The sequence below is a fragment of the Physeter macrocephalus genome, chromosome 17 (assembly GCF_002837175.3).
Source record: "Physeter macrocephalus isolate SW-GA chromosome 17, ASM283717v5, whole genome shotgun sequence".
NCBI lineage: Eukaryota > Metazoa > Chordata > Mammalia > Artiodactyla > Physeteridae > Physeter > Physeter macrocephalus.
This window is the reverse complement of record NC_041230.1, coordinates 38,371,313-38,380,993: the sequence shown is the minus strand read 5'-3', so window position 1 is coordinate 38,380,993 and position 9,681 is coordinate 38,371,313. Positions and strand designations below refer to the sequence as shown.

The following is a 9,681-nucleotide window of genomic DNA, read 5'->3' as shown; positions in this document are numbered from 1 at the left end:
GTTTTTTTTGCGGTACGCGGGCCTCTCACTGTTGTGGCCTCTCCCGCTGCAGAGCACAGGCTCCGGACGCGCAGGTTCAGCGGCCATGGCTCACGGGCCCAGCCGCTCCGCGGCACGTGGGATCCTCCCGGACCGGGGCACGAACCCATGTCCCCTGCATCGGCAGGCGGACTCCCAACCACTGCTCCACCAGGGAAGCCCAAGGGCTTGTGGTTTTGCTGGAGATAAAGACACCAAGCTCCAGTGATGTCAGATGCCCCCAATATCTCTAGTCGTTCTCTTGGTGCCTGACTGCCCCAGCCCTGTGGGGAGGGCCAAGGGCCTCACCCTACCACCACAAGGATCCTCTCCTCTGGATCTGACCCTGTTGCATGGTTATATGTCAGTGGGGGCCTAGGAATGAGAGGTTGTGAATCTCTCACTTCCCAGTGAATCCTGTGGGAGCATGTGCCTAGTTCTTGTGGTACCCTTTAGAATGTAGGGGAACATGACTTTTTTCATCTTTCAGGCTATATCAGCAATTCTAAGCCAACAGAAAAGTCCATGCCAAAACTCTGTGACAACTCTTTAACTTCTGAAAATGAGTATTAAAATTCAAAAACAGGGCTTCCCTGGTGGCGCAGTGGTTGAGGATCCGCCTGCCGATGCAGGGGACACGGGTTCGTGCCCCGGTCCGGGAAGATCCCACATGCCGCCGAGCGGCTGGGCCCGTGAGCCATGGCCGCTGAGCATGTGCGTCCGGAGCCTGTGCTCCGCAACGGGAGAGGCCACAACAGTGAGAGGCCCGCGTACCGCAAAAAAAAAAAAAAAAAAAAAATCAAAAACAATTGGTAATTGCTAGTTTCTTAAAGCACATGGTAAAACAAAAACCCCATTAATTACTACAACTAATACTTATCTGGTCATAGCAGAATAAAATACCATCTTTATATCAGGTCAAAATTTCTTGGCTCCTTTATCCATTAAAATGTCTGTCAAAAAAAAAAGTGTTTTTCCAAAATTACAGGGCTTTCACTACAATTTGCTAGCAAAAATTGGTTCTTTCCTTCCACCAACTCCTGCCGATAATCACCTATGTTGCTTATCTACAGGAAGCCCTCTGTGCCCCTGCCCTCCCCTTCTTTTTAATTATTCCCTCAAATGGCATTTCTAGAGTGGGAACTACTTTGATTTTGACAGTACCAAGACCGACCCTTTCTTGGGCTTGGATCAGACTTCTCACCCTTGGGAGCATGAATGCCCATCATTCCTTCTCCTAAATCCTTCAGACATGCTGGATGTACAGGTCAGACAGGCTCATGGTACCGAGGGGAACCAAGGAGGTGGCTTTGTGTCAGAAGGGACCAGGTAAGAGCAGGGAAGCAGACTAACTGTAAAAGAGTTTAACATTCACAGAGACACATACAATAAATATGCATCAGCCTCTTTTAACAAATATTAATATTCTGACAGATTTGCTTTTTTATTAAAAAAATTTGTCTTCTTTTATCCCTTCCCAACCCTTTCCCCTCTAGCTACTGAGGAAACCACCACTCTGAAGCTGACATTTTAATACTTTCCTACTTTTACTTCATATGAGTTGACAAAAAATATAGGTGATATGGATTTTTAAAAGTTTTATCACACTGCATGTAATCCCTCTGCAACTTTATTTGCAATTGTTTTCAACGTTAGCCTTGTTAGTACATGTACCCTCAGTTCAACCATTCATTAAACATTTGAATATCTCCTGTACTGGTACAGGGGACTGAACAAGATACGTAAGTTGTTGTTCTCAATCATCAAGCTGCTCACTTGCTATTTTTATACTTTTCTATAAATATGTTATGCTTCAATAAAATTTATACCCCCCAAAATCTCTACTCTCACAGAGCTTACCTTCTTGAGAAGGACATATAATAAACAAGTAAATGTCAGGTGGTGGTAGGTATTATGGAGAAAATGAAGCTGGGAAGGGAGGTGGAGCATGCCATGCACGGGGAATGCTTTTTTTTTTTTTTTTGGCCATGCCATGGGGCTTATGGGATCTTAGTTCCCTGACCAGGGATTGAACCCGCGCCCTTGGCAGTGAAAACCCTGAGTCCTAACCACTGAACCACCAGGGAATTCCCGGGGATTGCTATTTCAATAGGATAGTCAAAGAAGGGTTCACTGATCAAAGATCTGCAGGAGATGAGGAACCAAACCAGGTGACATCTAGAAGAAGAGGATTCCAGGAAGAGTCAATAGCAAATGCAAAGCCTCTGAAGTGGAAGCTTGCCGTGGGTGTTTAAGTTACTGCAGAGAGTTTGGTGGAGCCGTAGTACAGTGATCAAGAAAGAAGACGAGTGGTGAGTCAGACAGATAATACAGGAGGGTGGCAGGTGGTGGCAATACTGCATAGGGCTTTTACTTTAGTCTTTATTCATGAAGTGGAGAGCTATTTGAGGGCTTTGAGAAGATGAGTAACACAATCTTAGACTTTTACAGTGTCACTCTGGCTGCTGAACTTCGAACACAGAGAGGCACAGGTGGAAGCAGGGAAACCAACTAGGAGGCTATTTATTGCAAATATCTGGACCATAGATGATGATGGTGACTTGGGCTAGGATGGTAGAGGCAACAAGAAATGGCCATCCACATATATCCTGCAAGTTGGCAGACAGAACTTACTGAACCTTGGATGTGGGGTGTGAAAGAAAGGAATCAAGAATGGTTCCTCAGTTTGGGGCTTGAGCAACTGGAAGGATGGGGTTGCCTTTTCCCAGATGGGAGGGCTGAGGTAGGAACATGCTTATGATGAGTGTGGGAAGGGGAGATCATGAGTTAGTTCATCTTTGGACATATTAAATTTGAGATGTCTGTTAGAAATCCAAGTGGAGGTGTCAAGTAGGCAGTTGGTTATGAGTATGGAATCTTGGGTTGGAGATAAAATTTTCAAGCAAGTGTTTAAAGTCTTGCGAGTAGATGAGAGCCCCAATGAGGGTGACTGTAGAAAAAGAAAAGAGGTCCAAAGATGGAGCCCTAGAAGAATTCCTATGTCTAGAGCAAGGGAAGATATAGAACTTGGAAGAAGTAGCTGTCAATAAAGTATAAGGAAATCTAGGTGTGATAACCTGGAAGCCAAGGGTGAGGAAGTGATCAACTGTACCAAATAATGCTGACAGGTCAAGTAAAAGGACTGAAAAAATACGACTGGATTTAGCCACATGGAGTCCATCAGTGATCTCTGACAAAAGCAGAAACAAAGACCTAATTGGAGGGGGTGGAAGAGAGACCGGAAGGAGAGAAATTGGAGACAATGAGTATTAGACACCTCTATTGAGGAATATTCCTATTAAGTAGGAAATGAAGTGGCAGGTGGAGGGGGATGCAGTGTGTGTGTGTGTGTGTGTGTGTGTGTGTAATATTTAAATACATTTACAAATATAGATTTAAGATGAGAAAAATCACATTATGCTGATAGGAAAAATTCAGTAGACAAGAAAAAAAAGATGCAGGAAAGAGGACAACTGTAGGAATGATGTTCTACTTTATGAACAGGATCTAATACACCAGAGAGAAGCTGGTCTTAGATAAGAGAACAAAGTGTCAACCACAGTAGCAGGAAAGAAAGGAAGAGCACAGGGACAAGATGCAGGTAGGTGAGTAGTTACCTTCTGATTGCTTTTATTTTCCTGTTACCTAGGAAACAAGGTCACCAGCTGAGTGAGGACTGGGGCGAAGTGCTGGAGGTTGAGAAGACAGAAGCTATAAAACAGTACCTTAGGAGACTGGGACAATGACTGGACTAGGGAAACAAATGCCTGAAGCTAGCAGTCAGGGATTTAAAGTGGGACTAGTCACTGTGGCTCTGTTTCCTGCAGCCACATTTAGCTGCATGGGTACAGGAGCGGAATAGGAGTTAGAATGTTTTTGGGGGGTTTTGTTTTGTTTCCAGATGCTCCGGTTCCTTTACTGAAGTACTGTATTATATTAAGAATATGCCACGGTTCATTAACCCATTCACTTACTGTCAAGACATTTGTGTTGTGTCCATATATTTACTATTTCAAACACTGCTGCAATAATCATCCTTGTACATGTCTTTGTGCTCACATGGGAGTACTTCTACTCTACCACATAGATCTAGAAGTGGAATCAATGGGTCATCAAGTATGCTTAACTTCAATTTTACTGGATATTACCAAATTACTCCCCCAAATGATTATACTAATTAACCCTCTCACTAGCAGTGTATAAAAGTTCTCATTTTCCCCCTGCCAGACTTCTAACTAAATTTTTTGCCAGCCTAATGGATATGAAATAGTATGTTTTATTTTGCAGTATTCTGATTTCAAGATTGAGCATCTTTTTTTTTTTTTTTTTTTTTTGCTGTACGCGGGCCTCTCACGGTTGTGGCCTCTCCCGTTGCGGAGCGCAGGCTCCGCACGCTCAGGCTCAGCGGCCATGGCGCACGGGCCCAGCCGCTCCACGGCATGTGGGATCTTCCCGGACCGGGGCACGAACCCGCGTCCCCTGCATCGGCAGGCGGACTCTCAACCACTGCGCCACCAGGGAAGCCCTGAGCATCTTTTCATTTTGAAAAGCCAGTCTTCTTTCTCTATCAACACATCTCCACTATACTGCTAACAAGACTATATTAAGTACCTATTGTGTGCCTGGCATTGTGATAATCAAGGAAACAAAAAAAGTTAGCAAAATAGATGTGGACTCTGCCTTCCTGGCACTCACAATCTACTGTGGGGTGGGGAGAAAACCAAATAATCAAAAATACAAATTGTGGTAAGGTGAAGGACATTAACAATGATCCATGAAAATTTAAAAGGAGACCAATTTAGCCAGGCAGTCATTAAAACGTTCCCTGGGGCTTCCCAGGTGGCGCGGCGGTTGAGAATCTGCCTGCCAATGCAGGGGACACGGGTTCGAGCCCTGGTCTGGGAAGATCCCACATGCCGCGGAGCGACTGGGCCCGTGAGCCACAACTACTGAGCCTGCGCGTCTGGAGCCTGTGCTCCGCAACGAGAGGCCGTGACAGTGAGAGGCCTGTGCACCGCGATGAAGAGTGGGCCCCGCTTGCCGCAACTAGAGAAAGTCCTAGCACAGAAACGAAGACCCAACCCAGCCATAAATAAAATAAATAAATTTAAAGCATATGGGCTTCTAAGGAGACCTCTGCTTCAAACAAACAAAACACCTTCCCTGATGTGACATTCGCATTTTTAACAGATAGGAGTTAACTAGTTCAGTATTTATAAGAGCCCACTGCAGCTATAAAGACCCGAGCATCAGCAGCATCAATATGCCTAATAACTGAAGAATTGTTTTATCATCCATGCTGGCACAGAGAAGTGCTAAATGCTCTGGCAGACAGAGTGCCTGCCCTGGGGCCCTTCCCCACGCACACCCAGGCACCAGGAGTAGGAGACTGGTTTTCTCTTGTTTCCCTCTTGCAATTCTGAAGCTATCACTCCTGCACTATTATAACTAGTTTATTCTTGCATGAATCTCACACCTGGTTATACTTACCTATACATGCTGACCCAGTAATCCCATTTTGGATATTTATCTCACTATGGATATTTTAAGAAAAAATTCTATAGAAAAAAAAGTGGAGGTGCTTAAAAAGGTGAAAGTATTCAATGTCATTATTATAAAACCAATGCCCCAAACTATCCAAATATTATTGCAACAGTAGGGAGTTTGTTAATGGGATCAGGAGACTGTGTAGCAACATGAAAAATATTTATAAGAAAGTTTTTTATTTAAGTATGAGACAAGATTTTATCTACAGTCTAGGCAAATGCAAATAACTGATATATTAAAGTGTGAGGGTGTGGGTGAATCTGGGGGATTTAATTTACTGAAAGTCAAGAAAAACATTCCAAGGCCCTTCATCATTTTGCTTCCACTTGGTCTCCTGTCTAACCTATCACCATAACCCTTTAACCATTCACCCCCAAACGACACTGTGTTACATGCATCTCTTTGAACATAACATGGCTCTGGAGACATGAAATTTAGAGGTTAAGAGCTCTGCCTTTGCAGCCAGGCAGTTCTGGGTTCCAAGTGTGAATCTGCCATGGGCAGTACTTTACCTCTCTGGGTTTTTCTCCCCATTGTAAAACAAAGATATAATACATGCATTAAGTTTCTTTATTGCAAGCAACAGAAATATAACAAAGCGGTACTCATTTGACTGACAGTGGGGAGCCCACTGAATCCCAGAAGAGCTTCAGAAATTGAGCCCAGGGGCTTCCCTGATGGCGCAGTAGTTGCGCGTCCGCCTGCCGATGCAGGGCAGGGGAACCGGGTTCGCGCCCCGGTCTGGGAGGATCCCACATGCCGCGGAGCGGCTGGGCCCGTGAGCCATGGCCGCTGAGCCTGCGCGTCCGGACCCTGTGCTCCGCAACGGGAGAGGCCCGTCTGGAGCCTGTGCTCCACAACGAGAGGCCGTGACAGTGAGAGGCCTGTGCACCGCGATGAAGAGTGGGCCCCGCTTGCCGCAACTAGAGAAAGTCCTAGCACAGAAACGAAGACCCAACCCAGCCATAAATAAAATAAATAAATTTAAAGCATATGGGCTTCTAAGGAGACCTCTGCTTCAAACAAACAAAACACCTTCCCTGATGTGACATTCGCATTTTTAACAGATAGGAGTTAACTAGTTCAGTATTTATAAGAGCCCACTGCAGCTATAAAGACCCGAGCATCAGCAGCATCAATATGCCTAATAACTGAAGAATTGTTTTATCATCCATGCTGGCACAGAGAAGTGCTAAATGCTCTGGCAGACAGAGTGCCTGCCCTGGGGCCCTTCCCCACGCACACCCAGGCACCAGGAGTAGGAGACTGGTTTTCTCTTGTTTCCCTCTTGCAATTCTGAAGCTATCACTCCTGCACTATTATAACTAGTTTATTCTTGCATGAATCTCACACCTGGTTATACTTACCTATACATGCTGACCCAGTAATCCCATTTTGGATATTTATCTCACTATGGATATTTTAAGAAAAAATTCTATAGAAAAAAAAGTGGAGGTGCTTAAAAAGGTGAAAGTATTCAATGTCATTATTATAAAACCAATGCCCCAAACTATCCAAATATTATTGCAACAGTAGGGAGTTTGTTAATGGGATCAGGAGACTGTGTAGCAACATGAAAAATATTTATAAGAAAGTTTTTTATTTAAGTATGAGACAAGATTTTATCTACAGTCTAGGCAAATGCAAATAACTGATATATTAAAGTGTGAGGGTGTGGGTGAATCTGGGGGATTTAATTTACTGAAAGTCAAGAAAAACATTCCAAGGCCCTTCATCATTTTGCTTCCACTTGGTCTCCTGTCTAACCTATCACCATAACCCTTTAACCATTCACCCCCAAACGACACTGTGTTACATGCATCTCTTTGAACATAACATGGCTCTGGAGACATGAAATTTAGAGGTTAAGAGCTCTGCCTTTGCAGCCAGGCAGTTCTGGGTTCCAAGTGTGAATCTGCCATGGGCAGTACTTTACCTCTCTGGGTTTTTCTCCCCATTGTAAAACAAAGATATAATACATGCATTAAGTTTCTTTATTGCAAGCAACAGAAATATAACAAAGCGGTACTCATTTGACTGACAGTGGGGAGCCCACTGAATCCCAGAAGAGCTTCAGAAATTGAGCCCAGGGGCTTCCCTGATGGCGCAGTAGTTGCGCGTCCGCCTGCCGATGCAGGGCAGGGGAACCGGGTTCGCGCCCCGGTCTGGGAGGATCCCACATGCCGCGGAGCGGCTGGGCCCGTGAGCCATGGCCGCTGAGCCTGCGCGTCCGGACCCTGTGCTCCGCAACGGGAGAGGCCACAACGGTGAGAGGCCCGCGTACCGCAAAAAAAAAAAAAAAAATCTAAGTTAAACTAATGAGTTTCTTTTTTTAAAAAAATAATTTTATTTATTTATTTATTTTTGGCTGCATTAGGTCTTTGTCGTTGGGTCTTCGTTGCTGCGCGCGGGCTTTCTCTAGTTGCAGCGAGCGGGGGCTACTCTTCAACACCTCAGGAATGAGAAATGAGAAGACCATCATGGTGGCTGCATCCTCTCCTGCTACAACAGACCTCCCCGCTCTGGTACGGAATCAGGCTCCAGGCAACTTTAGGCCTTCACCTTACCAGCCTAGCAACCTCAAATTAAAGTATCCTTGCTAAGTCTATTTTGAAAAAATTCTGTCAAAGGACTCTGATTGGCTCAATTGTTCCTGGAACTATCATTGAGCCCCAGGATGTCCTGACTTGTGTTCCTGTGGTCAGTACAGCAGGGATTGTTACAAGAGGAAGAGGGGGGAAAAAGCTGTGCAAAGACAAGGCACCACAAGACCTATAAGGGGACCTGTAAGGATTAAATGAATTGATGGCTATAGAGTACTAGCACAATGTCTTTCAAGTAGTAAGCAATCAATAAATGCTATTAACTCACCTGGCTGTGATGAGTTTAGCAGTTAATCCCTCTTCCTTGATGCACCACTCTTTAATCTTAGCCAAGTTCTGAAAATGGAAAAAGACAAACTGACTCCCATTCAACTAAGAAGGCTATTTATTGAAATAATACAACGATGTTACAAGGATGTATTTCATATGGCCTAGAAGCTGGGTGTTCATTAAGTGCATGGTGCATGGTTGCTGGGACTAGAGAATCCTCTGCTCAATTGGCCATACATACATACTGGGCACCCTCCCTGCCAATGATGATATGCTGAGATTCAGAGACTGGTTGGATCTAGGCCAGGCTGCACACACAAACCAGTGGTCTCCTTTAGGTCTTCTGGAACTAAGTCTTTATAAACTTCCACAACAGCTGCGTAGCACTCAACTGGTTACAATTCATGCCATTCTTGCAAACAGTCCACTATGGGGATCCCCAATCAATCAACAGAAAAATGAGTTCCTGATAGGCATCGTAGCCCATCAGTAGAGGAGGTTCCGAGTAGAACTGCCCATTGTCAAACTATGCGTCAGACAACACAGGCACGGTCTTGGCATTGTGGTGTATGCTAAGCGTGGAACATCATAAACAAGGTATTTTTGAATGGTTAAACTCTTGGAAGGGCAGATCTGCTATAGAGCATCCCATCTTGTTCCACATATGACAAACTCACTGGGCTGGACTTCCCACATTTCAGGCTCAGGCACATTTTTCCTGCAGAGAATTAGGAAGGATGTTTGGGAGCTGCCTCATGTTGTCCAGGATGAGACAAAAATGATGGATCCTGCCACCTGGCATGCAAAGAAGCCAGTAGGAAAGGTTCAACATCAACACCACCCCATATCACTCTTCCCCAGGATTCATCATTAGGGCAGGAAAACTTGCTTATCTTGGGGGGAACAGAGGCTCTTTCATCAAAGGGGTCAATTTCTACAGTTGCTTCCAAATTTATCTGCACTACTGGTGCCAATGAACGAACAAAGATTCTGGAAATTCCTTTAGAATAGGCCATGGGAGGCTTTAGGGGATATTAAGGATTAGAGTGGGCTATTGAAGCTTACTTCACACTTTACTGATGGAAAAGCACCACAGAGCCATAAAATTTTTTTTTTTTTTTTTGCGGTATGCGGGCCTCTCACTGCTGTGGCCTCTCCCTTTGTGGAGCACAGGCTCCGGACGCGCAGGCCCAGCGGCCATGGCTCACGGGCCCAGCCGCTCCGTGGCATATGGGATCCTCCC

General features: G+C 45.0%; 1 protein-coding gene across 3 annotated transcripts in view; it reads right to left on the bottom strand.

Annotated features, from left to right (window-relative positions):
* The window catches only part of ZFP90 (ZFP90 zinc finger protein), a 70,155-nt gene that overhangs the window by 39,340 nt on the left and 21,134 nt on the right, over positions 1-9,681 (bottom strand). The window contains exon 5 of one of the 3 annotated variants that reach the window (XR_008615468.1): positions 8,437-8,504. The exons of the other annotated variants lie outside the window; for them this stretch is intronic. The gene's annotated coding sequence lies outside the window, so the exon portion shown is untranslated. The remainder of the gene's footprint in view (positions 1-8,436; positions 8,505-9,681) is intronic. 3 annotated transcript variants of the gene reach the window in all.